The sequence below is a fragment of the Sturnus vulgaris genome, chromosome 4, assembly GCF_052056855.1.
Source record: "Sturnus vulgaris isolate bStuVul1 chromosome 4, bStuVul1.hap1, whole genome shotgun sequence".
NCBI lineage: Eukaryota > Metazoa > Chordata > Aves > Passeriformes > Sturnidae > Sturnus > Sturnus vulgaris.
This window is the reverse complement of record NC_142246.1, coordinates 7,294,932-7,305,225: the sequence shown is the minus strand read 5'-3', so window position 1 is coordinate 7,305,225 and position 10,294 is coordinate 7,294,932.

Sequence of the window (10,294 nt, the reverse complement as noted above, 5' to 3'; positions counted from 1 at the left end):
GGCTTCAGCAGAGCTGTTGTGGTTTCATGCTCCCTCTAACATCCACTGCTGCTGATCTGCTGACCTCAGGGGTCCTGGGATGCAGCCCACATTTGGGGCAGGATGACAATTGGTCTGTTTCTTGTTCCCAAGAACCAGCCTATAATCAGAAACTGGCAAACCTCAGAGAGGCTGGTGTGCCATCCAAAAAGTTCACATGAAACATTAGGGCCAGGAACTGGGATCCAAATCTGCTGAGACCAAACAGGGTTTCTTACCATAGCAGGGCAGAAAGTGCTGGTAACAATAGGTATTTTGTGGTGTTTCACTCTGAGCCCCAGCTGGAGCCAAGGAGAGCACACACCATCTGCAGATGTATTTTAGACTGCAACAAACCTTTTTTTTCCTACATACCAGAGTGGAAAAAAAAGGCTGGGAAAAGGCTCTGGATTGTCACTTACATCTATTCAAATATAGCTAGCCAGTCACTAATGACAACCTACATTGAGACAGGTCCAAAACACAAACCAACCCTTTGATGGAGGTTTTTTAAAGTCTGAATAATAGAGGTTTGGAGCTTTTTTTTTCTTCGCCTGTCTTTCTTTTCCCTTCAGTTCTTCAGGGTCCCTGGATCAGAAGCAGGAGTGCCAATATACAGGGGGAGCTGCCCATCCTGCCAGGTTCCCTCCAAGCCATGAATGCTGCTATTCTTCCTGTCCCACAGCAGGCTTTGCCCAAGGTCTCTGCCTGCCTTAATTCCCTGCTGTGAGCACAGGCCCCTCCCTGGTGATCAGTGCCAGTCTGCCATGGGCAAACTTCTGACAGGTAAAGCTGGAATTAAACATCAGCTTGCAGGGCACACAGCCCTTCTTGTGCAGCTGACCTGCCATGGTTTGGGGGAATTTAAGTCCTTCACATTCGCTCTGTGTGTCCAAATAATTGTTGAAATATTTCTATCTAGATAAAGGAATCTAAAAAGTATCTTTTCACTCTATGAACTTGTCTCTTCTTTTGAAGACTATCACCAGCACAAGGGACCTTGATTAAAGCTGTTGAGGCACTGCAGGTTGGGACACTCTTCTGCATGCAGGCATGGATTTTTCTATCTGCTTACAAGTCGTCAGTCCAGCTAGAAAGAACTGGCACATCTAGAAATACCTGAGGATTTCTCATTTTGCTTTTCATACTTTAATGGAGATACAATTCAGGGAAACACAGAGTGAGTCCTGGATGTGAGTGGAGCACCAAAGTTGTGCTCCTGACAGTGGTTCCACAGGTCCCCCCACTGAAGTCAGAGAAAGCCAAAATCTTTCCCTTTGTGGGCTTCTAGAAAATGAGGATCACCTTCAAATCCCACCTGAATTTGGAGGTGAAAAACAGAAGCCAGGCAGAGGGGAAATGTAGGGTGGATTTTGACAGCCAGCTCTGCCTGTGACTGCCCTGGTAGGATCATCTTGGAATTTCCACTGCTCTGGCTGTTTTCTGTAATCGTGTGAGGGAACACAAACAGACACAACAGACATTCTGCTGGCCTGATAAGATTAAGCAAATGTCTAAACATCATCATTCCAAGAGATAGACCAAAATGCCAGAGTTTGTCTTCTTCTTCTTTATACCCCCTCCCTTATTCTGAGTAGGAAAAGCTAAACAGAAAGCCTCTGATATTCTAGATATTTCTATTTTAAACATTTCCACTACACTAGCTAGGAAATGCTGCAAAACTGCCATAGATACTCAGAGATAGTTGAGCCACTGAGTGCAGGAGAGTTCATTGAACCACACTGAGCTAAGGAACCAATTACAGTCTGATCTGCTGAAAAGTCTTTTCATCTCTTCCTTTTAATTCCACTCTTCCTTTTAATTAAACAGTTTATTTTCCAGCATAAAGAGGAAATCCCAAATGCCATTACTTGGGAATTGTCAAGTAATTATTGTCTTGCAAAGTCTATTCCTGGACACTCGAGGGTTTATTATTGCTCTATACTAACAAATGAATGTTTCTAGACCCGTTTGTAGAACAAATGTAGGTTTGTAGGAAGGTCCTATGGGCCTAAAGAAAGGCTTGCATGGATAACAGATTATTTGAAATCAGTAATAAGTGGACTTCAGGCAGATCAGGATTAATCCTATTGGGTTTTTTCCTGAGAGCAGAAAGCTTTTCTCCATCAGCTTTCCATACCTGTCAATATCTCACCAAGGACCTCACGTTATCTCAGCACTTAAAATGGCATTTGGGTATCTACAATTAATAACACTAACATAAATCATTCTGGTAGGCATCAAATTACTCACAGACTCATAAAAACCTCTCTCAAGCTGGAAAACAATGTTGCACCAGCCAGGTAAAGACTCAGAAATATTGTCTATCCAGCAGATGTTCATCAGTTCTGATCAACATGGAAAACGTGCCTTCCTCACATCTTCATCTGGGTAATGGCTATAAGTTCAGACAAGCAGAACTTTGGTATAAAAAGTCATTGGAGCCCTGACAATTCAATGAGAGGTTTTTCATTCTACTCCCTAGTGCTTCTGCGTGTGTTGTTCTCCCTAGTTTTGGTTAGCACACTTAAAAGAATTGCAGAATAACCTTTGTTTATGCCCATAAAATAAATCCAAAGGAAGGCAAATGGCTGATGAAGAAAACTGTGCAAGTCTGCAAAGGCAGCAGATCTCCTTGAGCACTGCAAATCAAAATCAAGAATCAAGAAGTTTGCTGGGAACAAAAGATGAATGAATGAACTCCAAAGGATACAGAGGAACATTTAGGTGTTAGGCACAGAAGATAATAAATCATAGCTGTATTTATATAGTTTTGTTAATCCCAAAGGAATTTGGGATTACAGATTACATATGGAGATACTTCCACCTTCCTCAGCCTACATTATGAGAAGAGAGAATAAGAGACAGGGATCAGAAGTAGAGAAAAAAATTGCATCCAGCTGAAAATAGGGAAAACCTATGTACAAAATCATTGAAAAGGGCTGAAAACAATCCCAGGAGTCATGTACCACCTTCTGCTGTCCCAAAACAGCAGCCCTGTGGGGTTCCTGTGGAGGAGATGCTGGGCATGGACCAGCAATGTTCACTGGGAGCCCAGAAAGCCAAACACATCCTGGGCTGCATCCAGAGCCCCGTGGGCAGCAGGCGAGGGAGGGGATTCTGCACCTCTGCCCTGCTCTGGTGAGACCCCAACTGCAGCTCTGCATCCAGCTCTGGGGTCCCCAACATAAGAGGACAGGTCCACAGGAATACCAGGAAAATTATCAGAGGGCTGGAGCACCTCTCCTGTAAGGAAAGGTTGGAAGTGTTGGGGTTGTTCAGCCTGCAGCAGAGAAGGCTCCAAGGAGCCCTTGTTGTGACCTTCCAGTACTTAAAGGAGCTTATGAGAAAGGTGGGGACAGAAGTTTCAGCATGACCTGTTGCAGCAGCACACGAGTTATGGTGTTAATCTGACAGAGGGCAGATTTAGACTAGACACAGGGATGAAATTTTTTACAATGAGGGTAGTGACACACTGGAATGTGTTGCCCACAGAGCTAGCTCTTGACCCATCCCTGAAAATATCCAACATCAGGTGGAACAGGGTTCTGGGCAGTATGATCCTGTTGAAAGTATCCCTGCTCATTGCAGGGGGTTTGGACTAGAGGACCTTTAAAGGTCCCTACAACCCAAAGCATTCCATAGCTCTATGAAGACATGATTTAATCTGTTCCCACAGATCTCCATGGCAGATCCCACAGCTAATGCCATCGATGCTTCACTGCCTTTCTACTATTCCTAATGTCTAAATTGTCTTTCTCCTCTAATTTATGCTCATTGCTTCCCGTCTTAGCTTCATATATAGACAATATATAATTAGGAAACCAAACCCTGAGGTCTTCATAGCCCTGAATTCTGGAGTGCCAGCCAGCCTAGATCTGATTTTCTTTATTATCATTATATATATTTTTTGTTTTGTAGCCACAAGTTAAGCTAAACATGGGATGTAAATGTCTCCACTTGCCCTCAAGGGAATGCAGATCCAGGATCTCAGCCTGGGAGCAAGCAGTCAAGCAACAGGGCAAATTTTACTTCTCTTTATTCTGGCAGGAACCACTGTGGAAATGTGAGTAAATTGCACCCTTGGTTTTATATTGCCTAAGAGAACAAGAAATATAGACTGGCTCAGTAGTGAAAGGCTTCAGAGGAATATTGCTGAGCTATGGGGCAAAGCAAATATATCCCAGGACCTCAAACAAGAGATTTCTGGCAGGAAGGAGGAGATGTGGGCAGGAGAGGTGCTGAAGCCTCCTCTAAGAGGCCTGGGACTTTTCCCAACTCAGCCAGAATACCCTTTTAGCAAATACTTCAGGACCTCAGAAAAGGTCAGGTACCTGCTTAGCCCTCTGTAAATAGAGGGGAGCAAGGGGTGTGAAGAGGGGCTGCTCCTCCAGCTGTGCCTCTTGCAGTTACCTGGCAGAGCCCTGGCCTGGCCCTTCTCAGTCTCTTCTATGATTTGGCTCCATGGACAACGACAGCAAATGATGTTTTGATAGCATTCCTAATTTTATCTTCTTTCAGAGGTCTCATTCAGAAATCTTCCCTTTTGCTGCTGCACTGGTTCAACTCCACCATGAACTCCGAACCCCCAAATTATGAAATCACAGACAATACAAGAGGAACCAGCAGAGCTATTTTGGCAGCCCCAGCAGAGAGCTTTTGGACCAGCAGCTAATCCTTTTAATGATTTCTCACTTCTTCATCTACTGATGAGAGCAGAGTGTCTGTCTGATCTCCAGAGCTGGATCCCTCAGGCTGTGCACTTCAGAGACCCTGTGAAAACACAGTGGTTCAGCCTGCTTAAAACCCACTCCCAAGCTGAAGAGAGACAGGGAGAGACATCCCATGTCTTCATCAGGCCCATCTACATTGAGGGAGACAGAAATGGTGGGTATGCCTGTCCGGGAAGGTTTGGTGATGGTTTCTAACTCACACAAAAACATTCCTCTGTTTTGGTGATTGCTGCCCTGCACAAAAGTCAAGGCAAAGTTTGCTTTGCTTGTGTAATCCAAACTTCTCAACTCTCCCCCTTGTATTTTGGCCTTTACTTCATCCTCCAAGCTGGGACTTCTCCTTCAGGAATGCAGTAAGACTTGAAATGGTGACTATGGCCCCAGGGCTGAGAGGCTGTGGCTGTGTTGGTCAGATGGGGTGGGTTCACTCAGCCCTTGGGTTGAAGTCAGCAGTCACTGAGTCCAGACAGAGCACGAGTCCCTCTGACCTCAGCACAGAGCCAGGCTGGGAGAAGTGAACTAGGAGGGTTTGGAAAGGAGAAGTGAAGGATGGAACCAGTTCTTCATTTCTGTTTATAGATGTTGCCTCTTCAGTTGATTCATCGGGTACCAGAGTATCTCTCTGGTGTCTGCTCCTCCCACTCCATCACCCTGGACAACTGCATTAGCCAGTTTCTCCCTCAAGCACCTGCCAGGACCGCTAAAATCAGCGAGATGTCACACCTTTATACAGATATCTCTTCTGGAAGGAGTGACAGGATCCTGGGCAGGCATCACTCACTACTTTATTGATTCCTCTGCTTCACTCTTCCTTTGATACTTCCACCCATGAAAGGAGTTTGGACAGGGTACAGATTGGGTTTATTGCCCCAGCAGGTGCCTGTCTATCCCCCTGGCCAATACTCAGAGAGTGATGGGCAATTTGGGGCACTCATTACCCAGATTTCTGCCCCAGCCTCCTCTACAGAGAAGCTGCTGTGCTGCTAAAGCTGCGTCCTGAGGCTGGGCAGTATGAACTGCCCAGCAGTGCAGCACTGTCTGGAAGATGTGATGCTCCCGTCAGCCTTTGAAATAAAAAAGAAATTTTTGAGCTTCTCTACAGTGGCCTGCATACCAACCCACTTCACTCCCAGGGCAGTAAAACAGAGCAATCTCCACCTTTCACCTCAGCAGTCTGCTTTTCATTTTCCCCTTTAATCACAAGCAGACTTTGGCTATCAAGTGTGAAAGTTTAGCAGACCCAGGGACCCCTGCAGAGGAGGAGATCCAAACTCAATGCAAAATTCATTTTGTGCCTGCTGATATACCTGATCCCTGGTTTGAAAAGGGGATTTGCTGAATGTTTTACCCCCATAGAGAGAAAGAAAGAGGGAAGATTTACACTCGCAGGAAGGTAGTTAAGCAAATACCAGCAGTACTATAGACAGTCTCCCCCTACTTCAGGAACAAAAACCACCTTCTCTGTGATAAAAAGAACACAAACTACAAAGAAAAATGTGCATGGTGACTGATTCACCCAGCTCAGTGCCAGCTGACCTCTGCTCATTCCCTGATGTGTTCTGCATTTGCAAAGCTCCTTGCATTGTGAAAAATAAAAACTTCACTTCAGGTGCCACAGGGTGGGTCCCAATAGCTTAAAGCCCAGCAGCAGGAGAAGATGAGGCAGAAACAGGAATGTGCACCGATTTTAGGGGCAGGCATGCTCCAGGTGTGGATTCACAGGAGGTTTTTCACAGGAGGATCTCAGATACTTGGGAAGGGTCTCCAGCTGAAGAATGAATGTGGATAGTCAGTGAAACCTCCAAGAGGCAGGGGGTGGCTTCTCAAAGCCAAATCTAATACAAGGAATGATGCAGAGTGCAGCAGGAGCAGCTCCCCAGGTGGGACAGTCTATTCTGGAGCTGTTTCCATCACCCTGTGGACTGCTCAGTCTGTCAGGCTGGAGTAGGGTGAGGTGTATAAGGAGGAACAGGTCTGCTCTGAATCACACACCAGAGCACACTGGGGAAGGTAAAGAAACAGGAGCAGATTCTTCAATGCCTGAAGGAGGAACAACTCTATTAAAGACTTTTTTAAAGTTTATTTCACAGCCATCAGTGTCAGCTTTGCTTTCTCCCTATTATTTCTTTTAGTGAATTTATACAGCTCCAAACACTGTTCAGCTGAGCTTGTCCATACACAGGAGAGGAAAACAAATTGTCAGGGCAAAGCATTAGAGCACAACCTTCAACATGCACACCCAGTGCCTGTGAGAGTGGGGGGAGCAGAGAGAAGGCTTGTGTGAGCAAGACTTTGGGGACTCACTGTTCATCTCCCAACCATCTGTTCCCTTAGGAAAATCTCACAGACAGCAATAGCTGCTACTACTTGTCTCCTCTCACCGTGCCTGGCAGCAGCCCATGCAGTCACCTTTTGAAGTGTGTTCCCAAGGCTGTGTTGGCCATGTCAGTCATCCCCCACCCCTGGGCTCTTTGAATTTGTTGACAAATTTTTCGTGCTCAGCATACCAATATCTCACCGCCTACATCCAGCTGAGAAGCCACCTCTCCATTCCTCTCATTCTTGTTATGTGTATGTTGTTCTGATGCTTGAACTATTTACTATTTTTGTGTCTGGGGAGCACACTGAAACTCAAATTGTAGCAACCTCAAGACAATCAAGAAAACAAATCTCCAGTAGCATATCTGTGTGATTTTTATTTATCTCCTTTGAAATGTCTCCCTTCTCTGAACCATTGGTTAACAGTAACTTCCCAGAAGTCAATGAAGATTAGAGTCTTATCATCTTAGATACTGATTTTTGCACAAAAGAGCAACTAGTTCTTGGGTACTGAATAGAAAAAATGTAGGGAAAAAAGGGGAAGTGACTTGACACAACCTCTTTTCTTGCTGACTGCATCATGGCAGCAATGGGCCTGGGATGTGTGTGAAACTGCTGACAGCAGACACGAGTTCCTCAGGATCACTCATTTATCAGATCCACCCTCCTGGCCCTACCACACCTCAGCTGAGGATGGAATCTCCCCATGCACATGGGATTTTTGAGAAGTTTAATTATTCTGTGTAGAAGTTTTAGTTATTTTGTGCTTATTTTAGCATTAAGGTACTTTTGTATCATAATATTGACAGAGTGGCTACTTAGGCGCTGTAGCACATGTTGTATTAAAATGACACCACATGGTGCATTTTAATGGGGATTAAGACTGAAAAAAGTTTTAACAATTTGATAAGTCTGTGCCTCATGTTATTTTGCCATCCAGTGAAATAATCCCACATGACTCCATATTTTTTCTGTCTGACATTTCCTACAGTTAAATGGTCCCGAGAGCCAAAGGGATTGGAACAGACAGGTATAAATTCATCCCTAGTGTAGATGGAAAGGATTATTCTAGTAAGCTGAAGTGGCTGGAAGGAGGGGGCATTTTTACTGAATTTGCTGTTCTGGTTAATAAAAGAGCTGAGGCTTCATGTCGGTTGTTGTCAAACTTGCACTGGTCCTGAGTGATGTGCAGTTCCCAAGCCAGCACCTCCCTGCACACCCTGGCTTTTGTGAAAACTGTTTGCTCTTCTGCAGAGACAAGACAAATGGCCTGTCTGCAGCCAAACAGCTTTGTCACCTGCTGACACGATGGTCCTGAGGGGACACTGCTCTGACCACTTCAGGAAAGCAGACTGCAGTTTGCTGGGGCAGAGGATGCTGGAGACCTGCATGGAAGGCATCACCGTGAGCCACCAGCCCTGCACTATCAGCAGAGGCCCTGGCTTGCAGCAGGTGTTGCCCCTCCAAGAGAGAGCCTCTGGCTTGTCTCCTTGGCTTGGACACATCCCTTTCCCAGCTTTTCCCCTGAATTAGTTGTCATTGCAGTGGTCAGCTCCTCAGCAGCAACACCCGAGGACAGGCTGTTCCCTGTCAGGAAACTGTCTGGCTGTGCCTTCTGGAGCCACCCCAGGCCCTTCAGAGGGCCAACACCCAAAACCACTTGCTCAGATTACCACAGTATTGACCCACGAATCCCAAATTAGATACACAGGAAGCACGGCAATTTTCAAGAGAATCTGTGTGTGCAGGTGGATTTGAAGTCACTTGGAAATGTCACCTCTCTGGGCTTGTGGTGGTGTGGGGCCACAGCCCCACCAAACATACAAAGATCCTCAAGTTCATGTCCCTCTGTGTCTCCCCATGCTCACCACATTGTAACTACTGTTCTTATACCTTGACACTATTATGAACGTGGGACTTTGCTCTTGTACGTAACATTTTCCTTTCCAAGGACAAACATAATAAACAGGTTTCTAATGTGCTGGGGATGCTAGGGAATAGTCTGTGCTCAAGATAACAGTCCTCTTGTGTTGAGTGCCAGCCATCCTAAATTGCTCCCTTGGCTCTGAGCTGGGAAACACTGGCACTGGACAGCTCTAATCCTGGTGGCAAAAGCAGGGAAACTCGGCAGCATCAACCCACCCTAAAACCACAGATACCCCCAGGCTTACCCCCTTCAGAGGGACACCAGCACACCCCAAACAAGCAAAGATGGAGAAGTTTGGGTGGGATATTGAGAGCTGGAGATCATGGCCCTGTTACACACATGCTGTTTGCTGCATGGAGTAAAAGGAGTTTCTTGCTGCTGAGTTTCAGAGAGGTAAAGAGTCCTTGGCTGATGGGAAAGGCATATGGTGGAGCAAAAGGTCACATCTCAACTTACTAATATTTGTGGACATTGAGGCAGAACAAAAATTAAAGCTTGGACCTCAGACTGAGAATCTCAGGAGGTAGAAGGACTAAACCTGCCAAAAATGCCAGTTGCTTGTAAAATCCCAGGCTGGTGTTAATCTCTTGCCAAACAAGGCAGCAATAAACTTACCAGCCATGTCACTGGAGCTGGGCATAGGTGAGGAGAAGGAAGAGCCCCACAATGAGAGCCAGGGCTGGCGAGCATCCCTCAGACCTCATTGAATGTGAATTCTGCCACTGTGCAAGGCTTGAAATCTGAATGTTTCCTGACGTCCCACACTCCTATTAAAAATAAACTGAAAAGGTTTCCAACAAAGCAGCACATTTTATATATGCCAGGAAGAAAATGAATTAAAAATGCATATCTTTGTTTCTTCCTGACAGTATCACATTGATCCAAAGCAGTGAGCAAACGAGTGAGCAACAATCAGCACTCTGCAAAGAGGTGCCCGTAACCACACGAGGAGGAGGTTTTGTTCCCCACCCTTGGACTGTGCTCACTCATAACCTGGATTTCCATGCACATCTCCCTCCTCACCATGGGGAAATCTCAAGGCCTATTTGTGTGCAATGACTCTTGAAGGAAGAAAGCTCTGTAAACCATCCCTGACACTGTGGAAAAACCAGGAAACTTTAATTAAGGGAGTAAAAACAAAAAACCACCCACAAGGGCATTTTTGTACTTACTTTCACTAAGTGCAAAAACGAACTTCACAGGAATTTCATCCCACAGGAATTTCCAATATTTTAGTGTTTGTTTCCGTTATGACTGGGGACAAAATGTTGAAATATCAAAGCATTTTCATAGGATG